Genomic DNA, 22,813 nt, shown 5'->3' with positions numbered 1-22,813 from the left:
ACGGCTAGGGCTACGTTTAGGTTTGATCAGGAACAGCGAACCCGGAGGGTCCAGTTGCATGTGGGGCTGCGTAAAGGCTCCCCTGGGGAGTTCTCTTGTACCCAAAGCCTTCCTTTGGGGGCACTTTTGGATGGGCGAAAAGGGCTCGCAACGCATTTCCTGGGGCCTGATTTTTCACTCGTCTCTGATGACGGCTAGGGTTACGTTTAGGTTTGCTCAGGAACAGCGAACCTGGAGGGTCCAGTTGCATGTGGGGCTGCGTAAAGGCTCCCCTGGGGAGTTCACTTGTACCCAAAGCCTTCCTTTGGGGGCACTTTGGATGGTCCAAAGGGGCTTGCAACGCTTTTTCTGGAGCCCGGTTTTTCAGTCTTCTCGCATGCCGGCTAGGGCTATGTTTAGGGATGCTCGGAAACAGCGAACCCGGAGGGTCCAGTTACATGTGAGGCTGCGTAAAGGCTCCCCTGGGGAGTTCTCTTGTACCCAAAGCCTTCCTTTGGGGGCACTTTGGGATGGGTGAAAAGGGCTCGCAACGCATTTCCTGGGGCCTGATTTTTCACTCGTCTCCGATGACAGCTAGTGCTATGTTTAGGTTTGCTCAGGAACAGCGAACCCGGAGGGTCCAGTTGCATGTGGGGCTGCGTAAAGGCTCCCGTGGGGAGTTCACTTGTTACCAAAGCCTTCCTTTGGGGGCACTTTTGGATGGGAGAAAAGGGCTTCCAACGCTTTTTCTGGGGCCCGGTTTTTCAGTCTTCTCCCATGCCGGCTATGGTTATGTTTAGGGTTGCTTGGAAAAATCGAACCCGGAGGGTCCAGTTGCATGTGGGGCTGCGTTAAGGCTCCCCTGGGGAGTTCTCTTGTACCCAAAGCCTTCCTTTGGTGACACTTTTGGATGGTCCAAAGGGGCTCGCAACGCATTTCCTGGGGCCTGATTTTTCAGTCGTCTCCGATGACGGCTACGGCTATGTTTAGGGATGCTCGGAAACTGCGAACCCGGAGGGTCCAGTTGCATGTGGGGCTGCGTAAAGGCTCCCCTGGGGAGTTCTCTTGTACCCAAAGCCTTCCTTTGGGGGCACTTTTGGATGGTCCAAAGGGGCTTGCAATGCATTTCCTGGGGCCTGATTTTTCACTCGTCTCCGATGACGGCTAGGGCTACGTTTAGGTTTGCTCAGGAACAGCGAACCCGGAGGGTCCAGTTGCATGTGGGGCTGCGTAAAGGCTCCCCTGGGGAGTTCTCTTGTACCCAAAGCCTTCCTTTGGGGGCACTTTTGGATGGGCGAAAAGGGCTCGCAACGCATTTCCTGGGGCCTGATTTTTCAGTCATCTTCGATGCCGGCTAGGGCTATGTTTAGGGATGCTCGGAAACAGCGAACCTGGAGGGTCCAGTTGCATGTGGGGCTGCGTAAAGGCTCCCCTGGGGAGTTCACTTGTACCCAAAGCCTTTCTTTGGGGGCACTTTTGGATGGTCCAAAGGGGCTTGCAATGCATTTCCTGGGGCCTGATTTTTCACTCGTCTCCGATGACGGCTAGGGCTACGTTTAGGTTTGCTCAGGAACAGCGAACCCGGAGGGTCCAGTTGCATGTGGGGCTGCGTAAAGGCTCCCCTGGGGAGTTCTCTTGTACCCAAAGCCTTCCTTTGGGGGCACTTTTGGATGGGCAAAAAGGGCTCGCAACGCATTTCCTGGGGCCTGATTTTTCAGTCGTCTTCGATGCCGGCTAGGGCTATGTTTAGGGATGCTCGGAAACAGCGAACCCGGAGGGTCCAGTTGCATGTGGGGCTGCGTAAAGGCTCCCCTGGGGAGTTCTCTTGTACCCAAAGCCTTCCTTTGGTGACACTTTTGGATGGTCCAAAGGGGCTTGCAACGCTTTCTCTGGGGCCCGGTTTTTCAGTCTTCTCGCATGCCGGCTAGGGCTATATTTAGGGTTGCTCGGAAGTAGCAAACCCGGAGGGTCCAGTTGCATGTGGGGCTGCGTAAAGGCTCCCCTGGGGAGTTCTCTTGTACCCAAAGCCTTCCTTTGGGGGCACTTTTGGATGGGCAAAAAGGGCTCGCAGCGCATTTCCTGGGTCCTGATTTTTCAGTCGTCTTCGATGCCTGCTAGGGCTATGTTTAGGGATGCTCAGAAACAGCGAACCCGGAGGGTCCAGTTGCATGTGGGGCTGCGTAAAGGCTCCCCTGGGGAGTTCTCTTGTACCCAAAGCCTTCCTTTCGGGGCACTTTTGGATGGTCCAAAGGGGCTTGCAACGCATTTCCTGGGGCCTGATTTTTCACTCGTCTCCGATGACGGCTAGGGCTACGTTTAGGGTTGCTCAGGAACAGCGAACCCGGAGGGTCCAGTTGCATGTGGGGCTGCGTAAAGGCTCCCGTGGGGAGTTCACTTGTACAAAAAGCTTTCCTTTGGGGGCACTTTGGGATGGTCCAAAGGGGCTGGCAACGCTTTTTCTCGGGCCCGGTTTTTCAGTCTTCTCGCATGCCGGCTAGTGATATGTTTAGGGTTGCTCGGAAGCAGCGAACCCGGAGGGTCCAGTTGCATGTGGGGCTGCGTAAAGGCTCCCCTGGGGAGTTCTCTTGTACCCAAAGCCTTCCTTTGGGGGCACTTTGGGATGGTCCAAAGGGGCTCGCAACGCATTTCCTGGGGCCTGATTTTTCAGTCTTCTCCGATGCCGGCTAGGGCTACGTTTAGGTTTGCTCAGGAACAGCGAACCCGGAGGGTCCAGTTGCATGTGGGGCTGCGTAAAGGCTCCCCTGGGGAGTTCTCTTGTACCCAATGCCTTCCTTTGGGGGCACTTTTGGATGGTCCAAAGGGGCTCGCAACGCATTTCCTGGGGCCTGATTTTTCATTCGTCTCCGATGACGGCTAGGGCTACGTTTAGGTTTGATCAGGAACAGCGAACCCGGAGGGTCCAGTTGCATGTGGGGCTGCGTAAAGGCTCCCGTGGGGAGTTCTCTTGTACCCAAAGCCTTCCTTTGGGGGCACTTTTGGATGGGCGAAAAGGGCTCGCAACGCATTTCCTGGGGCCTGATTTTTCACTCGTCTCTGATGACGGCTAGGGTTACGTTTAGGTTTGCTCAGGAACAGCGAACCTGGAGGGTCCAGTTGCATGTGGGGCTGCGTAAAGGCTCCCCTGGGGAGTTCACTTGTACCCAAAGCCTTCCTTTGGGGGCACTTTGGATGGTCCAAAGGGGCTTGCAACGCTTTTTCTGGAGCCCGGTTTTTCAGTCTTCTCGCATGCCGGCTAGGGCTATGTTTAGGGATGCTCGGAAACAGCGAACCCGGAGGGTCCAGTTACATGTGAGGCTGCGTAAAGGCTCCCCTGGGGAGTTCTCTTGTACCCAAAGCCTTCCTTTGGGGGCACTTTGGGATGGGTGAAAAGGGCTCGCAACGCATTTCCTGGGGCCTGATTTTTCACTCGTCTCCGATGACAGCTAGTGCTATGTTTAGGTTTGCTCAGGAACAGCGAACCCGGAGGGTCCAGTTGCATGTGGGGCTGCGTAAAGGCTCCCGTGGGGAGTTCACTTGTTACCAAAGCCTTCCTTTGGGGGCACTTTTGGATGGTCCAAAGGGGCTCGCAACGCATTTCCTGGGGCCTGATTTTTCACTCGTCTCCGATGACGGCTAGGGCTACGTTTAGGTTTGCTCAGGAACAGCGAACCCGGAGGGTCCAGTTGCATGTGGGGCTGCGTAAAGGCTCCCCTGGGGAGTTCTCTTGTACCCAAAGCCTTCCTTTGGGGGCACTTTTGGATGGTCCAAAGGGGCTCGCAACGCATTTCCTGGGGCCTGATTTTTCAGTCGTCTCCGATGACGGCTAGGGATACGTTTAGGGTTGCTCAGAAACAGCAAACCCGGAGGGTCCAGTTGCATGTGGGGCTGCGTAAAGGCTCCCCTGGGGAGTTCACTTGTACCCAAAGCCTTCTTTTGGGGGCACTTTGGGATGGTCCAAAGGGGCTCGCAACGCATTTCCTGGGGCCTGATTTTTCAGTCGTCTTCGATGCCGGCTAGGGCTATGTTTAGGGATGCTCGGAAACAGCGAACCCGGAGGGTCCAGTTGCATGTGGGGCTGCGTAAAGCCTCCCCTGGGGAGTTCTCTTGTACCCAATGCCTTCCTTTGGGGGCACTTTTGGATGGGAGAAAAGGGCTCGCAACGCTTTTTCTGGGGCCCGGTTTTTCAGTCTTCTCCCATGCCGGATATGGTTATGTTTAGGGTTGCTTGGAAAAATCGAACCCGGAGGGTCCAGTTGCATGTGGGGCTGCGTAAAGGCTCCCCTGGGGAGTTCTCTTGTACCCAAAGCCTTCCTTTGGGGGCACTTTTGGATGGTCCAAAGGGGCTTGCAATGCATTTCCTGGGGCCTGATTTTTCACTCGTCTCCGATGACGGCTAGGGCTACGTTTAGGTTTGCTCAGGAACAGCGAACCCGGAGGGTCCAGTTGCATGTGGGGCTGCGTAAAGGCTCCCCTGGGGAGTTCTCTTGTACCCAAAGCCTTCCGTTGGGGGCTCGTTTGGATCGGCGAAAAGGGCTTGGAACGCATTTCCTGGGGCCTGATTTTTCAGTCGTCTTCGATGCCGGCTAGGGCTATGTTTAGGGATGCTCGGAAACAGCGAACCCGGAGGGTCCAGTTGCATGTGGGGCTGCGTAAAGACTCCCCTGGGGAGTTCACTTGTACCCAAAGCCTTCCTTTGGGGGCACTTTTGGATGGTCCACAGGGGCTCGCAACGCATTTCCTGGGGCCTGATTTTTCAGTCGTATTTGATGCCGGATAGGTCTATGTTTAGGGATGCTTGGAAAAATCGAACCCGGAGGGTCCAGTTGCATGTGGGGCTGCGTAAAGGCTCCCCTGGGGAGTTCTCTTGTACCCAAAGCCTTCCTTTGGGGGCACTTTTGGATGGTCCAAAGGGGCTTGCAATGCATTTCCTGGGGCCTGATTTTTCACTCGTCTCCGATGACGGCTAGGGCTACGTTTAGGTTTGCTCAGGAACAGCGAACCCGGAGGGTCCAGTTGCATGTGGGGCTGCGTAAAGGCTCCCCTGGGGAGTTCTCTTGTACCCAAAGCCTTCCTTTGGGGGCACTTTTGGATGGGCGAAAAGGGCTCGCAACGCATTTCCTGGGGCCTGATTTTTCAGTCATCTTCGATGCCGGCTAGGGCTATGTTTAGGGATGTTCGGAAACAGCGAACCCGGAGGGTCCAGTTGCATGTGGGGCTGCGTAAAGGCTCCCCTGGGGAGTTCACTTGTACCCAAAGCCTTCCTTTGGGGGCACTTTTGGATGGTCCAAAGGGGCTTGCAATGCATTTCCTGGGGCCTGATTTTTCACTCGTCTCCGAAGACGGCTAGGGCTACGTTTAGGTTTGCTCAGGAACAGCGAACCCGGAGGGTCCAGTTGCATGTGGGGCTGCGTAAAGGCTCCCCTGGGGAGTTCTCTTGTACCCAAAGCCTTCCTTTGGGGGCACTTTTGGATGGGCAAAATGGGCTCGCAACGCATTTCCTGGTGCCTGATTTTTCAGTCGTCTTCGATGCCGGCTAGGGCTATGTTTAGGGATGCTCGGAAACAGCGAACCCGGAGGGTCCAGTTGCATGTGGGGCTGCGTAAAGGCTCCCCTGGGGAGTTCTCTTGTACCCAAAGCCTTCCTTTGGGGGCACTTTTGGATGGGCGAAAAGGGCTCGCAATGCATTTCCTGGGGCCTGATTTTTCAGTCGTCTTCGATGCCGGCTAGGGCTATGTTTAGGGATGCTCGGAAACTGCGAACCCGGAGGGTCCAGTTGCATGTGGGGCTGCGTAAAGGCTCCCCTGGGGAGTTCTCTTGTACCCAAAGCCTTCCTTTGGTGACACTTTTGGATGGTCCAAAGGGGCTTGCAACGCTTTCTCTGGGGCCCGGTTTTTCAGTCTTCTCGCATGCCGGCTAGGGCTATATTTAGGGTTGCTCGGAAGTAGCAAACCCGGAGGGTCCAGTTGCATGTGGGGCTGCGTAAAGGCTCCCCTGGGGAGGTCTCTTGTACCCAAAGCCTTCCTTTGGGGGCACTTTGGGATGGTCCAAAGGGGCTCGCAACGCATTTCCTGGGGCCTGATTTTTCAGTCTTCTCCGATGACGGCTAGGGCTACGTTTAGGTTTGCTCAGGAACAGCGAACCCGGAGGGTCCAGTTGCATGTGGGGCTGCGTAAAGGCTCCCCTGGGGAGTTCACTTGTACCCAAAGCCTTCCTTTGGGGGCACTTTTGGATGGGCGAAAAGGGCTCGCAACGCATTTCCTGGGGCCTGATTTTTCAGTCGTCTTCGATGCCGGCTAGGGTTATGTTTAGGGATGCTTGGAAACAGCGAACCCGGAGGGTCCAGTTGCATGTGGGGCTGCGTAAAGGCTCCCCTGGGGAGTTCACTTGTACCCAAAGCCTTCCTTTGGTGACACTTTTGGATGGCCCAAGGGGCTTGCAACGCTTTTTCTGGGGCCCGGTTTTTCAGTCTTCTCGCATGCCGGCTAGGGCTATGTTTAAGAATGCTCGGAAACAGCGAACCTGGAGGGTCCAGTTACATGTGAGGCTGCGTAAAGGCTCCCCTGGGGAGTTCTCTTGTACCGAAAGCCTTCCTTTGGGGGCACTTTTGGATGGGTGAAAAGGGCTCGCAACGCATTTCCTGGGGCCTGATTTTTCACTCGTCCCCGATGATAGCTAGGGCTACGTTTAGGTTTGCTCAGGAACAGCGAACCCGGAGGGTCCAGTTGCATGTGGGGCTGCGTAAAGGCTCCCCTGGGGAGTTCACTTGTTACCAAAGCCTTCCTTTGGGGGCACTTTGGGATGGTCCAAAGGGGCTCGCAACGCATTTCCTGGGGCCTGATTTTTCACTCGTCTCCGATGACGGCTAGGGCTACGTTTAGGTTTACTCAGGAACAGCGAACCCGGAGGGTCCAGTTGCATGTGGGGCTGCGTAAAGGCTCCCCTGGGGAGTTCTCTTGTACCCAAAGCCTTCCTTTGGGGGCACTTTTGGATGGGCAAAAAGGGCTCGCAGCGCATTTCCTGGGGCCTGATTTTTCAGTCGTCTTCGATGCCGGCTAGGGCTATGTTTAGGGATGCTCGGAAACAGCGAACCCGGAGGGTCCAGTTGCATGTGGGGCTGCGTAAAGGCTCCCCTGGGGAGGTCTCTTGTACCCAAAGCCTTCCTTTGGGGGCACTTTGGGATGGTCCAAAGGGGCTCGCAACGCATTTCCTGGGGCCTGATTTTTCAGTCTTCTCCGATGACGGCTAGGGCTACGTTTAGGTTTGCTCAGGAACAGCGAACCCGGAGGGTCCAGTTGCATGTGGGGCTGCGTAAAGGCTCCCCTGGGGAGTTCACTTGTACCCAAAGCCTTCCTTTGGGGGCACTTTTGGATGGGCGAAAAGGGCTCGCAACGCATTTCCTGGGGCCTGATTTTTCAGTCGTCTTCGATGCCGGCTAGGGTTATGTTTAGGGATGCTTGGAAACAGCGAACCCGGAGGGTCCAGTTGCATGTGGGGCTGCGTAAAGGCTCCCCTGGGGAGTTCACTTGTACCCAAAGCCTTCCTTTGGTGACACTTTTGGATGGCCCAAGGGGCTTGCAACGCTTTTTCTGGGGCCCGGTTTTTCAGTCTTCTCGCATGCCGGCTAGGGATATGTTTAAGAATGCTCGGAAACAGCGAACCTGGAGGGTCCAGTTACATGTGAGGCTGCGTAAAGGCTCCCCTGGGGAGTTCTCTTGTACCCAAAGCCTTCCTTTGGGGGCACTTTTGGATGGGAGAAAAGGGCTCGCAACGCATTTCCTGGGGCCTGATTTTTCAGTCGTCTTCGATGCCGGCTAGGGCTATGTTTAGGGATGCTCGGAAACAGCGAACCCGGAGGGTCCAGTTGCATGTGGGGCTGCGTAAAGGCTCCCCTGGGGAGTTCTCTTGTACCCAAAGCCTTCCTTTGGGGGCACTTTTGGATGGGAGAAAAGGGCTTGCAACGCTTTTTCTGGGGCCCGGTTTTTCAGTCTTCTCCCATGCCGGCTATTGTTATGTTTAGGGTTGCTTGGAAAAATCGAACCCGGAGGGTCCAGTTGCATGTGGGGCTGCGTAAAGGCTCCCCTGGGGAGTTCTCTTGTACCCAAAGCCTTCCTTTGGGAGCACTTTTGGATGGGCGAAAAGGGCTCGCAACGCATTTCCTGGGGCCTGATTTTTCACTCGTCTCCGATGACGGCTAGGGCTATGTTTAGGGATGCTCGGAAACAGCGAACCCGGAGGGTCCAGTTGCATGTGGGGCTGCGTAAAGGCTCCCCTGGGGAGTTCACTTGTACCCAAAGCCTTCCTTTGGGGGCACTTTTGGATGGTCCAAAGGGGCTTGCAATGCATTTCCTGGGGCCTGATTTTTCACTCGTCTCCGATGACGGCTAGGGCTACGTTTAGGTTTGCTCAGGAACAGCGAACCCGGAGGGTCCAGTTGCATGTGGGGCTGCGTAAAGGCTCCCCTGGGGAGTTCTCTTGTACCCAAAGCCTTCCGTTGGGGGCTCGTTTGGATCGGCGAAAAGGGCTTGGAACGCATTTCCTGGGGCCTGATTTTTCAGTCGTCTTCGATGCCGGCTAGGGCTATGTTTAGGGATGCTCGGAAACAGCGAACCCGGAGGGTCCAGTTGCATGTGGGGCTGCGTAAAGGCTCCCCTGGGGAGTTCACTTGTACCCAAAGCCTTCCTTTGGGGGCACTTTTGGATGGTCCACAGGGGCTCGCAACGCATTTCCTGGGGCCTGATTTTTCAGTCGTATTTGATGCCGGATAGGTCTATGTTTAGGGATGCTTGGAAAAATCGAACCCGGAGGGTCCAGTTGCATGTGGGGCTGCGTAAAGGCTCCCCTGGGGAGTTCTCTTGTACCCAAAGCCTTCCTTTGGGGGCACTTTTGGATGGGCGAAAAGGGCTCGGAACGCATTTCCTGGGGCCTGATTTTTCAGTCGTCATCTCCCATGCCGGCTAGGGCTATGTTAAGGGATGCTCGGAAACAGCGAACCCGGAGGGTCCAGTTGCATGTGGGGCTGCGTAAAGGCTCCCCTGAGGAGTTCTCTTGTACCCAAAGCCTTCCTTTGGGGGCACGTTTGGATGGTCCAAAGGGGCTTGCAATGCATTTCCTGGGGCCTGATTTTTCACTCGTCTCCGATGACGGCTAGGGCTACATTTAGCTTTGCTCAGGAACAGCGAACCCGGAGGGTCCAGTTGCATGTGGGGCTGCGTAAAGGCTCCCCTGGGGAGTTCTCTTGTACCCAAAGCCTTCCTTTGGGGGCACTTTTGGATGGGCGAAAAGGGCTCGCAACGCATTTCCTGGGGCCTGATTTTTCAGTCATCTTCGATGCCGGCTAGGGCTATGTTTAGGGATGTTCGGAAACAGCGAACCCGGAGGGTCCAGTTGCATGTGGGGCTGCGTAAAGGCTCCCCTGGGGAGTTCACTTGTACCCAAAGCCTTCCTTTGGGGGCACTTTTGGATGGTCCAAAGGGGCTTGCAATGCATTTCCTGGGGCCTGATTTTTCACTCGTCTCCGAAGACGGCTAGGGTTACGTTTAGGTTTGCTCAGCAACAGCGAACCCGGAGGGTCCAGTTGCATGTGGGGCTGCGTAAAGGCTCCCCTGGGGAGTTCTCTTGTACCCAAAGCCTTCCTTTGGGGGCACTTTTGGATGGGCAAAATGGGCTCGCAACGCATTTCCTGGGGCCTGATTTTTCAGTCGTCTTCGATGCCGGCTAGGGATATGTTTAGGGATGCTCGGAAACAGCGAACCCGGAGGGTCCAGTTGCATGTGGGGCTGCGTAAAGGCTCCCCTGGGGAGTTCTCTTGTACCCAAAGCCTTCCTTTGGGGGCACTTTTGGATGGGCGAAAAGGGCTCGCAATGCATTTCCTGGGGCCTGATTTTTCAGTCGTCTTTGATGCCGGCTAGGGCTATGTTTAAGGATGCTCGGAAACAGCGAACCTGGAGGGTCCAGTTACATGTGAGGCTGCGTAAAGGCTCCCCTGGGGAGTTCTCTTGTACCCAAAGCCTTCCTTTGGGGGCACTTTTGGATGGGTGAAAAGGGCTCGCAACGCATTTCCTGGGGCCTGATTTTTCACTCGTCCCCGATGATAGCTAGGGCTATGTTTATGTTTGCTCAGGAACAGCGAATCCGGAGGGTCCAGTTGCATGTGGGGCTGCGTAAAGGCTCCCCTGGGGAGTTCACTTGTACCCAAAGCCTTCCTTTGGGGGCACTTTTGGATGGTCCAAAGGGGCTCGCAACGCATTTCCTGGGGCCTGATTTTTCACTCGTCTCCCATGACGGCTAGGGCTACGTTTAGGTTTGCTCAGGAACAGCGAACCCGGAGGGTCCAGTTGCATGTGGGGCTGCGTAAAGGCTCCCCTGGGGAGTTCTCTTGTACCCAAAGCCTTCCTTTGGGGGCACTTTTGGATGGGAGAAAAGGGCTTGCAACGCTTTTTCTGGGGCCCGGTTTTTCAGTCTTCTCCCATGCCGGCTATTGTTATGTTTAGGGTTGCTTGGAAAAATCGAACCCGGAGGGTCCAGTTGCATGTGGGGCTGCGTAAAGGCTCCCCTGGGGAGTTCTCTTGTACCCAAAGCCTTCCTTTGGGGGCACTTTTGGATGGGCGAAAAGGGCGTGGAACGCTTTTCCTGGGGCCTGATTTTTCAGTCGTCTTCGATGCCGGCTAGGGCTATGTTTAGGGATGCTCGGAAACAGCGAACCCGGAGGGTCCAGTTGCATGTGGGGCTGCGTAAAGGCTCCCCTGGGGAGTTCTCTTGTACCCAAAGCCTTCCTTTGGGGCACTTTTGGATGGGAGAAAAGGGCTCGCAATGCATTTCCTGGGGCCTGATTTTTCAGTCGTCTCCGATGACGGCTAGGGCTATGTTTAGGGATGCTCGGAAACAGCGAACCCGGAGGGTCCAGTTGCATGTGGGGCTGCGTAAAGGCTCCCCTGGGGAGTTCACTTGTACCCAAAGCCTTCCTTTGGGGGCACTTTTGGATGGGTGAAAAGGTCTCGCAACGCATTTCCTGGGGCCTGATTTTTCAGTCGTCTTCGATGCCGGCTAGGGCTATGTTTAGGGATGCTCGGAAACAGCGAACCCGGAGGGTCCAGTTGCATGTGGGACTGCGTAAAGGCTCCCCTGGGGAGTTCACTTGTACCCAAAGCCTTCCTTTGGGGGCACGTTTGGATGGTCCAAAGGGGCTTTCAATGCATTTCCTGGGGCCTGATTTTTCACTCGTCTCCGATGACGGCTAGGGCTACGTTTAGGTTTGCTCAGGAACAGCGAACCCGGAGGGTCCAGTTGCATGTGGGGCTGCGTAAAGGCTCCCCTGGGGAGGTCTCTTGTACCCAAAGCCTTCCTTTGGGGGCACTTTGGGATGGGAGAAAAGGGCTCGCAACGCATTTCCTGGGGCCTGATTTTTCACTCGTCTTCTCCCATGCCGGCTAGGGCTATGTTTAGGGATGCTCGGAAACAGAGAACCCGGAGGGTCCAGTTGCATGTGGGGCTGCGTAAAGGCTCCCCTGGGGAGTTCTCTTGTACCCAAAGCCTTCCTTTGGGGGCACTTTTGGATGGGCGAAAAGGGCTTGGAACGCATTTCCTGGGGCCTGATTTTTCAGTCGTCTTCGATGCCGGCTAGGGCTATGTTTAGGGATGCTCGGAAACTGCGAACCCGGAGGGTCCAGTTGCATGTGGGGCTGCGTAAAGGCTCCCCTGGGGAGTTCTCTTGTACCCAAAGCCTTCCTTTGGGGGCACTTTTGGATGGGAGAAAATGGCTTGCAACGCTTTTTCTGGGGCCCGGTTTTTCAGTCTTCTCCCATGCCGGCTATTGTTATGTTTAGGGTTGCTTGGAAAAATCGAACCCGGAGGGTCCAGTTGCATGTGGGGCTGCGTTAAGGCTCCCCTGGGGAGTTCTCTTGTACCCAAAGCCTTCCTTTGGGGCACTTTTGGATGGGCAAAAAGGGCTCGCAACGCATTTCCTGGGGCCTGATTTTTCACTCGTCTCCGATGACGGCTAGGGCTACGTTTAGGTTTGCTCAGGAACAGCGAACCCGGAGGGTCCAGTTGCATGTGGGGCTGCGTAAAGGCTCCCCTGGGGAGTTCTCTTGTACCCAAAGCCTTCCTTTGGGGGCACTTTGGGATGGACGAAAAGGGCGTGGAACGCTTTTCCTGGGGCCTGATTTTTCAGTTGTCTTCGATGCCGGCTAGGGCTATGTTTAGGGATGCTCGGAAACAGCGAACCCGGAGGGTCCAGTTGCATGTGGGGCTGCGTAAAGGCTCCCCTGGGGAGTTCACTTGTACCCAAAGCCTTCCTTTGGGGGCACTTTTGGATGGGTGAAAAGGTCTCGGAACGCATTTCCTGGGGCCTGATTTTTCAGTCGTCTTCGATGCCGGCTAGGGCTATGTTTAGGGATGCTCGGAAACAGCGAACCCGGAGGGTCCAGTTGCATGTGGGGCTGCGTAAAGGCTCCCCTGGGGAGTTCACTTGTACCCAAAGCCTTCCTTTGGGGGCACGTTTGGATGGTCCAAAGGGGCTTGCAATGCATTTCCTGGGGCCTGATTTTTCACTCGTCTCCGATGACGGCTAGGGCTACGTTTAGGTTTGCTCAGGAACAGCGAACCCGGAGGGTCCAGTTGCATGTGGGGCTGCGTAAAGGCTCCCCTGGGGAGTTCTCTTGTACCCAAAGCCTTCCTTTGGGGGCACTTTTGGATGGTCCAAAGGGGCTCGCAACGCATTTCCTGGGGCCTGATTTTTCACTCGTGTCCGATGACGGCTAGGGCTATGTTTAGGGATGCTTGGAAACAGAGAACCCGGAGGGTCCAGTTGCATGTGGGGCTGCGTAAAGGCTCCCCTGGGGAGGTCTCTTGTACCCAAAGCCTTCCTTTGGGGGCACTTTTGGATGGTCCAAAGGGGCTTGCAATGCATTTCCTGGGGCCTGATTTTTCACTCGTCTCCGAAGACGGCTAGGGTTACGTTTAGGTTTGCTCAGCAACAGCGAACCCGGAGGGTCCAGTTGCATGTGGGGCTGCGTAAAGGCTCCCCTGGGGAGTTCTCTTGTACCCAAAGCCTTCCTTTGGGGGCACTTTTGGATGGGCAAAATGGGCTCGCAACGCATTTCCTGGGGCCTGATTTTTCAGTCGTCTTCGATGCCGGCTAGGGCTATGTTTAGGGATGCTCGGAAACAGCGAACCCGGAGGGTCCAGTTGCATGTGGGGCTGCGTAAAGGCTCCCCTGGGGAGTTCTCTTGTACCCAAAGCCTTCCTTTGGGGGCACTTTTGGATGGGCGAAAAGGGCTCGCAATGCATTTCCTGGGGCCTGATTTTTCAGTCGTCTTCGATGCCGGCTAGGGCTATGTTTAAGGATGCTCGGAAACAGCGAACCTGGAGGGTCCAGTTACATGTGAGGCTGCGTAAAGGCTCCCCTGGGGAGTTCTCTTGTACCCAAAGCCTTCCTTTGGGGGCACTTTTGGATGGGTGAAAAGGGCTCGCAACGCATTTCCTGGGGCCTGATTTTTCACTCGTCCCCGATGATAGCTAGGGCTATGTTTATGTTTGCTCAGGAACAGCGAATCCGGAGGGTCCAGTTGCATGTGGGGCTGCGTAAAGGCTCCCCTGGGGAGTTCACTTGTACCCAAAGCCTTCCTTTGGGGGCACTTTTGGATGGTCCAAAGGGGCTCGCAACGCATTTCCTGGGGCCTGATTTTTCACTCGTCTCCCATGACGGCTAAGGCTACGTTTAGGTTTGCTCAGGAACAGCGAACCCGGAGGGTCCAGTTGCATGTGGGGCTGCGTTAAGGCTCCCCTGGGGAGTTCTCTTGTACCCAAAGCCTTCCGTTGGGGGCTCGTTTGGATGGGCGAAAAGGGCTTGGAACGCATTTCCTGGGGCCTGATTTTTCAGTCGTCTTCGATGCCGGCTAGGGCTATGTTTAGGGATGCTCGGAAACAGCGAACCCGGAGGGTCCAGTTGCATGTGGGGCTGCGTAAAGGCTCCCCTGGGGAGTTCTCTTGTACCCAAAGCCTTCCTTTGGGGGCACTTTTGGATGGGAGAAAAGGGCTTGCAACGCTTTTTCTGGGGCCCGCTTTTTCAGTCTTCTACCATGCCGGCTATTGTTATGTTTAGGGTTGCTTGGAAAAATCGAACCCGGAGGGTCCAGTTGCATGTGGGGCTGCGTAAAGGCTCCCCTGGGGAGTTCTCTTGTACCCAAAGCCTTCCTTTGGGGGCACTTTTGGATGGGCGAAAAGGGCGTGGAACGCTTTTCCTGGGGCCTGATTTTTCAGTCGTCTTCGATGCCGGCTAGGGCTATGTTTAGGGATGCTCGGAAACAGCGAACCCGGAGGGTCCAGTTGCATGTGGGGCTGCGTAAAGGCTCCCCTGGGGAGTTCTCTTGTACCCAAAGCCTTCCTTTGGGGGCACGTTTGGATGGGAGAAAAGGGCTCGCAATGCATTTCCTGGGGCCTGATTTTTCAGTCGTCTCCGATGCCGGCTAGGGCTATGTTTAGGGATGCTCGGAAACAGCGAACCCGGAGGGTCCAGTTGCATGTGGGGCTGCGTAAAGGCTCCCCTGGGGAGTTCACTTGTACCCAAAGCCTTCCTTTGGGGGCACTTTTGGATGGGTGAAAAGGTCTCGGAACGCATTTCCTGGGGCCTGATTTTTCAGTCGTCTTCGATGCCGGCTAGGGCTATGTTTAGGGATGCTCGGAAACAGCGAACCCGGAGGGTCCAGTTGCATGTGGGACTGCGTAAAGGCTCCCCTGGGGAGTTCACTTGTACCCAAAGCCTTCCTTTGGGGGCACGTTTGGATGGTCCAAAGGGGCTTTCAATGCATTTCCTGGGGCCTGATTTTTCACTCGTCTCCGATGACGGCTAGGGCTACGTTTAGGTTTACTCAGGAACAGCGAACCCGGAGGGTCCAGTTGCATGTGGGGCTGCGTAAAGGCTCCCCTGGGGAGTTCTCTTGTACCCAAAGCCTTCCGTTGGGGGCTCGTTTGGATGGGCGAAAAGGGCTTGGAACGCATTTCCTGGGGCCTGATTTTTCAGTCGTCTTCGATGCCGGCTAGGGCTATGTTTAGGGATGCTCGGAAACAGCGAACCCGGAGGGTCCAGTTGCATGTGGGGCTGCGTAAAGGCTCCCCTGGGGAGTTCTCTTGTACCCAAAGCCTTCCTTTGGGGGCACTTTTGGATGGGAGAAAAGGGCTTGCAACGCTTTTTCTGGGGCCCGCTTTTTCAGTCTTCTACCATGCCGGCTATTGTTATGTTTAGGGTTGCTTGGAAAAATCGAACCCGGAGGGTCCAGTTGCATGTGGGGCTGCGTAAAGGCTCCCCTGGGGAGTTCTCTTGTACCCAAAGCCTTCCTTTGGGGGCACTTTTGGATGGGCGAAAAGGGCGTGGAACGCTTTTCCTGGGGCCTGATTTTTCAGTCGTCTTCGATGCCGGCTAGGGCTATGTTTAGGGATGCTCGGAAACAGCGAACCCGGAGGGTCCAGTTGCATGTGGGGCTGCGTAAAGGCTCCCCTGGGGAGTTCTCTTGTACCCAAAGCCTTCCTTTGGGGGCACGTTTGGATGGGAGAAAAGGGCTCGCAATGCATTTCCTGGGGCCTGATTTTTCAGTCGTCTCCGATGCCGGCTAGGGCTATGTTTAGGGATGCTCGGAAACAGCGAACCCGGAGGGTCCAGTTGCATGTGGGGCTGCGTAAAGGCTCCCCTGGGGAGTTCACTTGTACCCAAAGCCTTCCTTTGGGGGCACTTTTGGATGGGTGAAAAGGTCTCGGAACGCATTTCCTGGGGCCTGATTTTTCAGTCGTCTTCGATGCCGGCTAGGGCTATGTTTAGGGATGCTCGGAAACAGCGAACCCGGAGGGTCCAGTTGCATGTGGGACTGCGTAAAGGCTCCCCTGGGGAGTTCACTTGTACCCAAAGCCTTCCTTTGGGGGCACGTTTGGATGGTCCAAAGGGGCTTTCAATGCATTTCCTGGGGCCTGATTTTTCACTCGTCTCCGATGACGGCTAGGGCTACGTTTAGGTTTACTCAGGAACAGCGAACCCGGAGGGTCCAGTTGCATGTGGGGCTGCGTAAAGGCTCCCCTGGGGAGTTCTCTTGTACCCAAAGCCTTCCGTTGGGGGCTCGTTTGGATGGGCGAAAAGGGCTCGCAACGCATTTCCTGGGGCCTGATTTTTCAGTCGTCTTCGATGCCGGCTAGGGCTATGTTTAGGGATGCTCGGAAACAGCGAACCCGGAGGGTCCAGTTGCATGTGGGGCTGCGTAAAGGCTCCCCTGGGGAGTTCTCTTGTACCCAAAGCCTTCCTTTGGGGGCACTTTGGGATGGGAGAAAAGGGCTTGCAACGCTTTTTCTGGGGCCCGGTTTTTCAGTCTTCTCCCATGCCGGCTATTGTTATGTTTAGGGTTGCTTGGAAAAATCGAACCCGGAGGGTCCAGTTGCATGTGGGGCTGCGTAAAGGCTCCCCTGGGGAGTTCTCTTGTACCCAAAGCCTTCCTTTGGGGGCACTTTTGGATGGGCGAAAAGGGCGTGGAACGCTTTTCCTGGGGCCTGATTTTTCAGTCGTCTTCGATGCCGGCTAGGGCTATGTTTAGGGATGTTCGGAAACAGCGAACCCGGAGGGTCCAGTTGCATGTGGGGCTGCGTAAAGGCTCCCCTGGGGAGTTCTCTTGTACCCAAAGCCTTCCTTTGGGGCACTTTTGGATGGGCGAAAAGGGCTCGCAATGCATTTCCTGGGGCCTGATTTTTCAGTCGTCTCCGATGACGGCTAGGGCTATGTTTAGGGATGCTCGGAAACAGCGAACCCGGAGGGTCCAGTTGCATGTGGGGCTGCGTAAAGGCTCCCCTGGGGAGTTCACTTGTACCCAAAGCCTTCCTTTGGGGGCACTTTTGGATGGGTGAAAAGGTCTCGGAACGCATTTCCTGGGGCCTGATTTTTCAGTCGTCTCCGATGACGGCTAGGGCTACGTTTAGGTTTGCTCAGGAACAGCGAACCCGGAGGGTCCAGTTGCATGTGGGGCTGCGTAAAGGCTCCCCTGGGGAGTTCTCTTGTACCCAAAGCCTTCCTTTGGGGGCACTTTTGGATGGTCCAAAGGGGCTCGCAACACATTTCCTGGGGCCTGATTTTTCACTCGTCTCCGATGACGGCTAGGGCTATGTTTAGGTTTGATCAGGAACAGCGAACCCGGAGGGTCCAGTTGCATGTGGGGCTGCGTAAAGGCTCCCCTGGGGAGTTCACTTGTACCCAAAGCCTTCCTTTGAAGGCACTTTTGGATGGGCAAAAAGGGCTCGCAACGCATTTCCTGGTGCCTGATTTTTCAGTCGTCTTCGATGCCGGCTGGGCTATGTTTAGGGATGCTCGGAAACAGCGAACCCGGAGGGTCCAGTTGCATGTGGGGCTGCGTAAAGGCTCCCCTGGGGAGGTCTCTTGTACCCAAAGCCTTCCTTTGGGGGCCCTTTGGGATGGGAGAAAAGGGCTCGCAACGCATTTCCTGGGGCCTGATTTTTCAGTCGTCTTCTCCCATGCCGGCTAGGGCTATGTTTAGGGATGCTCGGAAACAGAGAACCCGGAGGGTCCAGTTGCATGTGGGGCTGCGTAAAGGCTCCCCTGGGGAGTTCACTTGTACCCAAAGCCTTCCTTTGGGGGCACTTTTGGATGGGCGAAAAGGGCTTGGAACGCATTTCCTGGGGCCTGATTTTTCAGTCGTCTTCGATGCCGGCTAGGGCTATGTTTAGGGATGCTCGGAAACTGCGAACCCGGAGGGTCCAGTTGCATGTGGGGCTGCGTAAAGGCTCCCCTGGGGAGTTCTCTTGTACCCAAAGCCTTCCTTTGGGGGCACTTTTGGATGGGAGAAAAGGGCTTGCAACGCTTTTTCTGGGGCCCGGTTTTTCAGTCTTCTCCCATGCCGGCTATTGTTATGTTTAGGGTTGCTTGGAAAAATCGAACCCGGAGGGTCCAGTTGCATGTGGGGCTGCGTTAAGGCTCCCCTGGGGAGTTCTCTTGTACCCAAAGCCTTCCTTTGGGGCACTTTTGGATGGGCAAAAAGGGCTCGCAACGCATTTCCTGGGGCCTGATTTTTCACTCGTCTCCGATGACGGCTAGGGCTACGTTTAGGTTTGCTCAGGAACAGCGAACCCGGAGGGTCCAGTTGCATGTGGGGCTGCGTAAAGGCTCCCCTGGGGAGTTCTCTTGTACCCAAAGCCTTCCTTTGGGGGCACTTTGGGATGGACGAAAAGGGCGTGGAACGCTTTTCCTGGGGCCTGATTTTTCAGTCGTCTTCGATGCCGGCTAGGGCTATGTTTAGGGATGCTCGGAAACAGCGAACCCGGAGGGTCCAGTTGCATGTGGGGCTGCGTAAAGGCTCCCCTGGGGAGTTCACTTGTACCCAAAGCCTTCCTTTGGGGGCACTTTTGGATGGGTGAAAAGGTCTCGGAACGCATTTCCTGGGGCCTGATTTTTCAGTCGTCTTCGATGCCGGCTAGGGCTATGTTTAGGGATGCTCGGAAACAGCGAACCAGGAGGGTCCAGTTGCATGTGGGGCTGCGTAAAGGCTCCCCTGGGGAGTTCACTTGTACCCAAAGCCTTCCTTTGGGGGCACGTTTGGATGGTCCAAAGGGGCTTGCAATGCATTTCCTGGGGCCTGATTTTTCACTCGTCTCCGATGACGGCTAGGGCTACGTTTAGGTTTGCTCAGGAACAGCGAACCCGGAGGGTCCAGTTGCATGTGGGGCTGCGTAAAGGCTCCCCTGGGGAGTTCTCTTGTACCCAAAGCCTTCCTTTGGGGGCACTTTGGGATGGTCCAAAGGGGCTCGCAACGCATTTCCTGGGGCCTGATTTTTCACTCGTGTCCGATGACGGCTAGGGCTATGTTTAGGTTTGATCAGGAACAGCGAACCCGGAGGGTCCAGTTGCATGTGGGGCTGCGTAAAGGCTCCCCTGGGGAGTTCACTTGTACCCAAAGCCTTCCTTTGGGGGCACTTTTGGATGGGCAAAAAGGGCTCGCAACGCATTTCCTGGGGCCTGATTTTTCAGTCGTCTTCGATGCCGGCTAGGGCTGTGTTTAGGGATGCTCGGAAACAGCGAACCCGGAGGGTCCAGTTGCATGTGGGGCTGCGTAAAGGCTCCCCTGGGGAGGTCTCTTGTACCCAAAGCCTTCCTTTGGGGGCACTTTGGGATGGGAGAAAAGGGCTCGCAACGCATTTCCTGGGGCCTGATTTTTCAGTCGTCTTCTCCCATGCCGGCTAGGGCTATGTTTAGGGATGCTTGGAAACAGAGAACCCGGAGGGTCCAGTTGCATGTGGGGCTGCGTAAAGGCTCCCCTGGGGAGGTCTCTTGTACCCAAAGCCTTCCTTTGGGGGCACTTTGGGATGGGAGAAACGGGCTCGCAACGCATTTCCTGGGGCCTGATTTTTCAGTCGTCTTCTCCCATGCCGGCTAGGGCTATATTTAGGGATGCTCGGAAACAGAGAACCCGGAGGGTCCATTTGCATGTGGGGCTGCGTAAAGGCTCCCCTGGGGAGTTCTCTTGTACCCAAAGCCTTCCTTTGGGGGCACTTTTGGATGGGCAAAAAGGGCTTGGAACGCATTTCCTGGGGACTGATTTTTCAGTCGTCTTCGATGCCGGCTAGGGCTATGTTTAGGGATGCTCGGAAACTGCGAACCCGGAGGGTCCAGTTGCATGTGGGGCTGCGTAAAGGCTCCCCTGGGGAGTTCTCTTGTACCCAAAGCCTTCCTTAGGGGGCACTTTTCGATGGATGAAAGAGGCTAGCAACGCATTTTCTGGGGCCCGGTTTTTCAGTCTTCTCCCATTTTGGCTAGGCCTATGTTTAATCTTAACGTGAAATAGCGTACACGGAGTGTCAAGGTGCATTAGGTTGAGGGTTAGGGTGAGGGTTAGCGTTAGGGTGACGGTTAGGGTTAGGGTTAGGGTGAGGGTTAGATCCGGTTTAGGGTTAGGGTTAGGGTTAGGGTTAGGGTTAGGGTTAGATCCTGTTTAGAGTTAGGGTTAGGGTTAGGGTTAGGGTTAGGGTTAGGGTTAGGGTTAGGGTTAGGGTTAGGGTTAGGTAAGGGTTAGGGTTAGGGTTAGGGTTAGGGTTAGGGTTAGGGTTAGGGTTAGATCCGGTTAGGGTTAGGGTTAGGGTTAGGGTTAGGGTTAGGGTTAGGGTTAGGGTTAGGTTTAGGGTTATGGTTAGCGTTAGGTTTAGGGTTAGGGTTAGTGTTAGGGTTAGGGTTAGGGTTAGGGTTAGGATTAGGGTTAGGTTTAGGGTTAGGGTTAGGGTTATATCCGGTTTAGGGTTAGGGTTAGGGTTAGGTTTAGGGGGTTAGTGTTAGGGTTAGATCCGGGTTAGGGTTACGGTTAGGGTTAGGCTTAGGGTTAGGGTTAGGCTTAGGGTTAGGGTTAGGGTTAGGCTTAGATCCGGTTAGGCTTAGGGTTAGGGTTAGGGTTAGGCTTAGGGTTAGGGTTAGGCTTAGGGTTAGGCTTAGGGTTAGGGTTAGGGTTAGGCTTAGGGTTAGGGTTAGGGTTAGGCTTAGGGTTAGGGTTAGGCTTAGGGTTAGGCTTACTTTTAGGGTTAGGGTTAGGCTTAGGGTTAGGGTTAGTGTTAGGCTTAGGGTTAGGCTTAGGGTTAGGGTTAGGGTTAGGGTTAGGCTTAGGGTTAGGCTTAGGCTTAGGGTTAGGGTTAGGGTTAGGGTTAGGGTTAGGGCTAGGTTTAGGGTTAGGGTTAGGGTTAGGATTAGGGTTCGGGGTTAGGGTTAGGTTTAGGGTTAGTGTTAGAGTTAGGGTTAGAGGGTGAGGCTTAGGGTTAGGGGTAGGGTTAGGGTTAGGGTCAGGGTCAGAGTCATAGTCAGGGTAAGCGTAGTGAGATCCTCTCCTGAGCCTATGTTATTTTCCAAAGATTGATTGACGCTTTTAAGGTTTCAGGGGTAGGGCACTAGGGTTGGGTTTCAGGGTAAGTATTCTCAGGGTTTATGTTTAGGATTTTAAGTTGTTTAGGTTTGGATTTTTAACGGTTAGTATTTTAGGGATTTGGGGGTTAAGGTTTTAAGTTTTTCAGGGTTAGTGTGTTAGGGTTTTAGAGTTTATGGGTTGTAGTGTTGAAAGGTTTTTTAGGGTTAGGGTCTTAGGGTTTTCTTTTTGGTCAATTATTTAGGGTTAGGGTTTTAAAATTTTATTTTTATTTATTTATTTATTTATTGATTTTTTCAGGTTAGGTTCTCCAGGGTTAGGGTTTTGAGTGTCCTAATTTTTTGGGTTAGGGTTTGGAGCATCTTAATTTTTTGCGTTAGGGTTTTGAGCATCTTAATATTTTGTGTTAGTGCTTTGAGCGTCTTATTTTTTTGGATTAGTGTTAGGAGCGTTTTTGGGTTTAGGTTTTTGGGTTTTTAGGTTTTAGTTTTTGGGTTTAGGTTTTGAGAGTCCTATTTTTTGGGCTTGGGATTTTTGGGCTTGGGCTTGGGTCAGGGGTCAGAGGTCAGGGGGTCAGAGGTCAGGGGTCACAGGTCAGAGGTCAGAGGTCGGGGGTCAGGGGTCGGGGGTCAGAGGTCAGGGGTCAGAGGTCGGGGGGTCAGAGGTCAGGGGTCATAAGTCAGGGGTTCAGGGGTCAGGGGTCAGTGGTCAGAGGCCAAAGATAAGGGGCCGGGTGTCTGAGGTCAGGGGTCAGGGGTCAGAGGTCAGGGGTCGGGGGTCAGAGGTCAGGGGTCAGAGGTCAGGGGTAAGCGGTCAGAGGCCGGAGGTCTGGGGTCAGGGGTCAGAGGTCAGGGGTCAGGCGTCAGAGGTCTTGGGTTAGGGGGGTCAGATGTCGGGGGGTCAGAGGTCAGGGGTCATAGGCCGGGGGTCAGAGGTCAGGGGTCAGAGGGGGTCCATGAGGCTTGGGGGGACCCCAAGGGTGGGGGGGAAACAAAATGAGGGGGGAACCAAGTGCGCGGGGTTCGGTTGCCAGGGGGACGCATTTGCGGGGCGCACCGGGGGGGGGGAACCAAAATGAGGGGGGAACCAAGTGCGCGGGGTGCGGTTGCCGGGGGGACGCATTTGCGGGGCGCACCGGGGGGGGGAACCAAAATGAGGGGGGAACCAAGTGTGCGGGGTGCGGTTGCCGGGGGGACGCATTTGAGGGGCGCAACGGGGGAACCAAAATGAGGGGGGAACCAAGTGCGCGGGGTGCGGTTGCCGGGGGGACGCATTTGAGGGGCGCACCGGGGGGAACCAAAATGAGGGGGGAACCAAGTGTGCGGGGTGCGGTTGCCGGGGGGATGCATTTGCGGGGCGCACCGGGGGGGGAACCAAAATGAGGGGGGAACCAAGTGTGCGGGGTTTTGTTTCCGGGGGGACCCATTTGTGGGGCGTACCGGGGGGGAACCAAAATGAGGGGGGAACCAAGTGTGCGGGGTGTTGTTTCCGGGGGGACCCATTTGTGGGGCGCACCGGGGGGGGAACCAAAATGAGTTGGGGGGGGAACCAAAATGAGAATGGGGGTCCATGGGGTTAGGGTTAGGGTTAGGGTTAGATCCGTTAGGGTTAGGGGGTTAGGGTTGGGGTTTGGGGGTTAGGGTTGGGGGTTTAGGGTTGGGGGTTAGGGGGTTGGGGGATTAGGGGGTTTGGGGGTTGGGGTTGGGTACTTGGGGGGTTAGGGTTAGAGTGTTAGGGTTAGATCTGTTAGGGTTGGGGGGTCGGGGTTTAGGGTTGGGGGTTTAGGGTTGGGGGTTAGGGGTTTGGGGGGTTAGGGTTAGGGGGTTTGGGGGTTGAGGTTGGGTTCTTGGGGGGTTAGGATGGGGGGTTAGGGTTAGAGGATTAGGGTTAGGGTTAGATCTGTTAGGGTTGGGGGGTTAGGGTTAGATCCGTTAGGGTTAGGGTTGGGGGGT

The sequence above is a fragment of the Anas platyrhynchos genome, chromosome 17 (assembly GCF_047663525.1).
Source record: "Anas platyrhynchos isolate ZD024472 breed Pekin duck chromosome 17, IASCAAS_PekinDuck_T2T, whole genome shotgun sequence".
In the NCBI taxonomy this organism is placed as follows: Eukaryota; Metazoa; Chordata; class Aves; order Anseriformes; family Anatidae; genus Anas; species Anas platyrhynchos.
Note: the sequence above shows the minus strand (reverse complement) of the source record.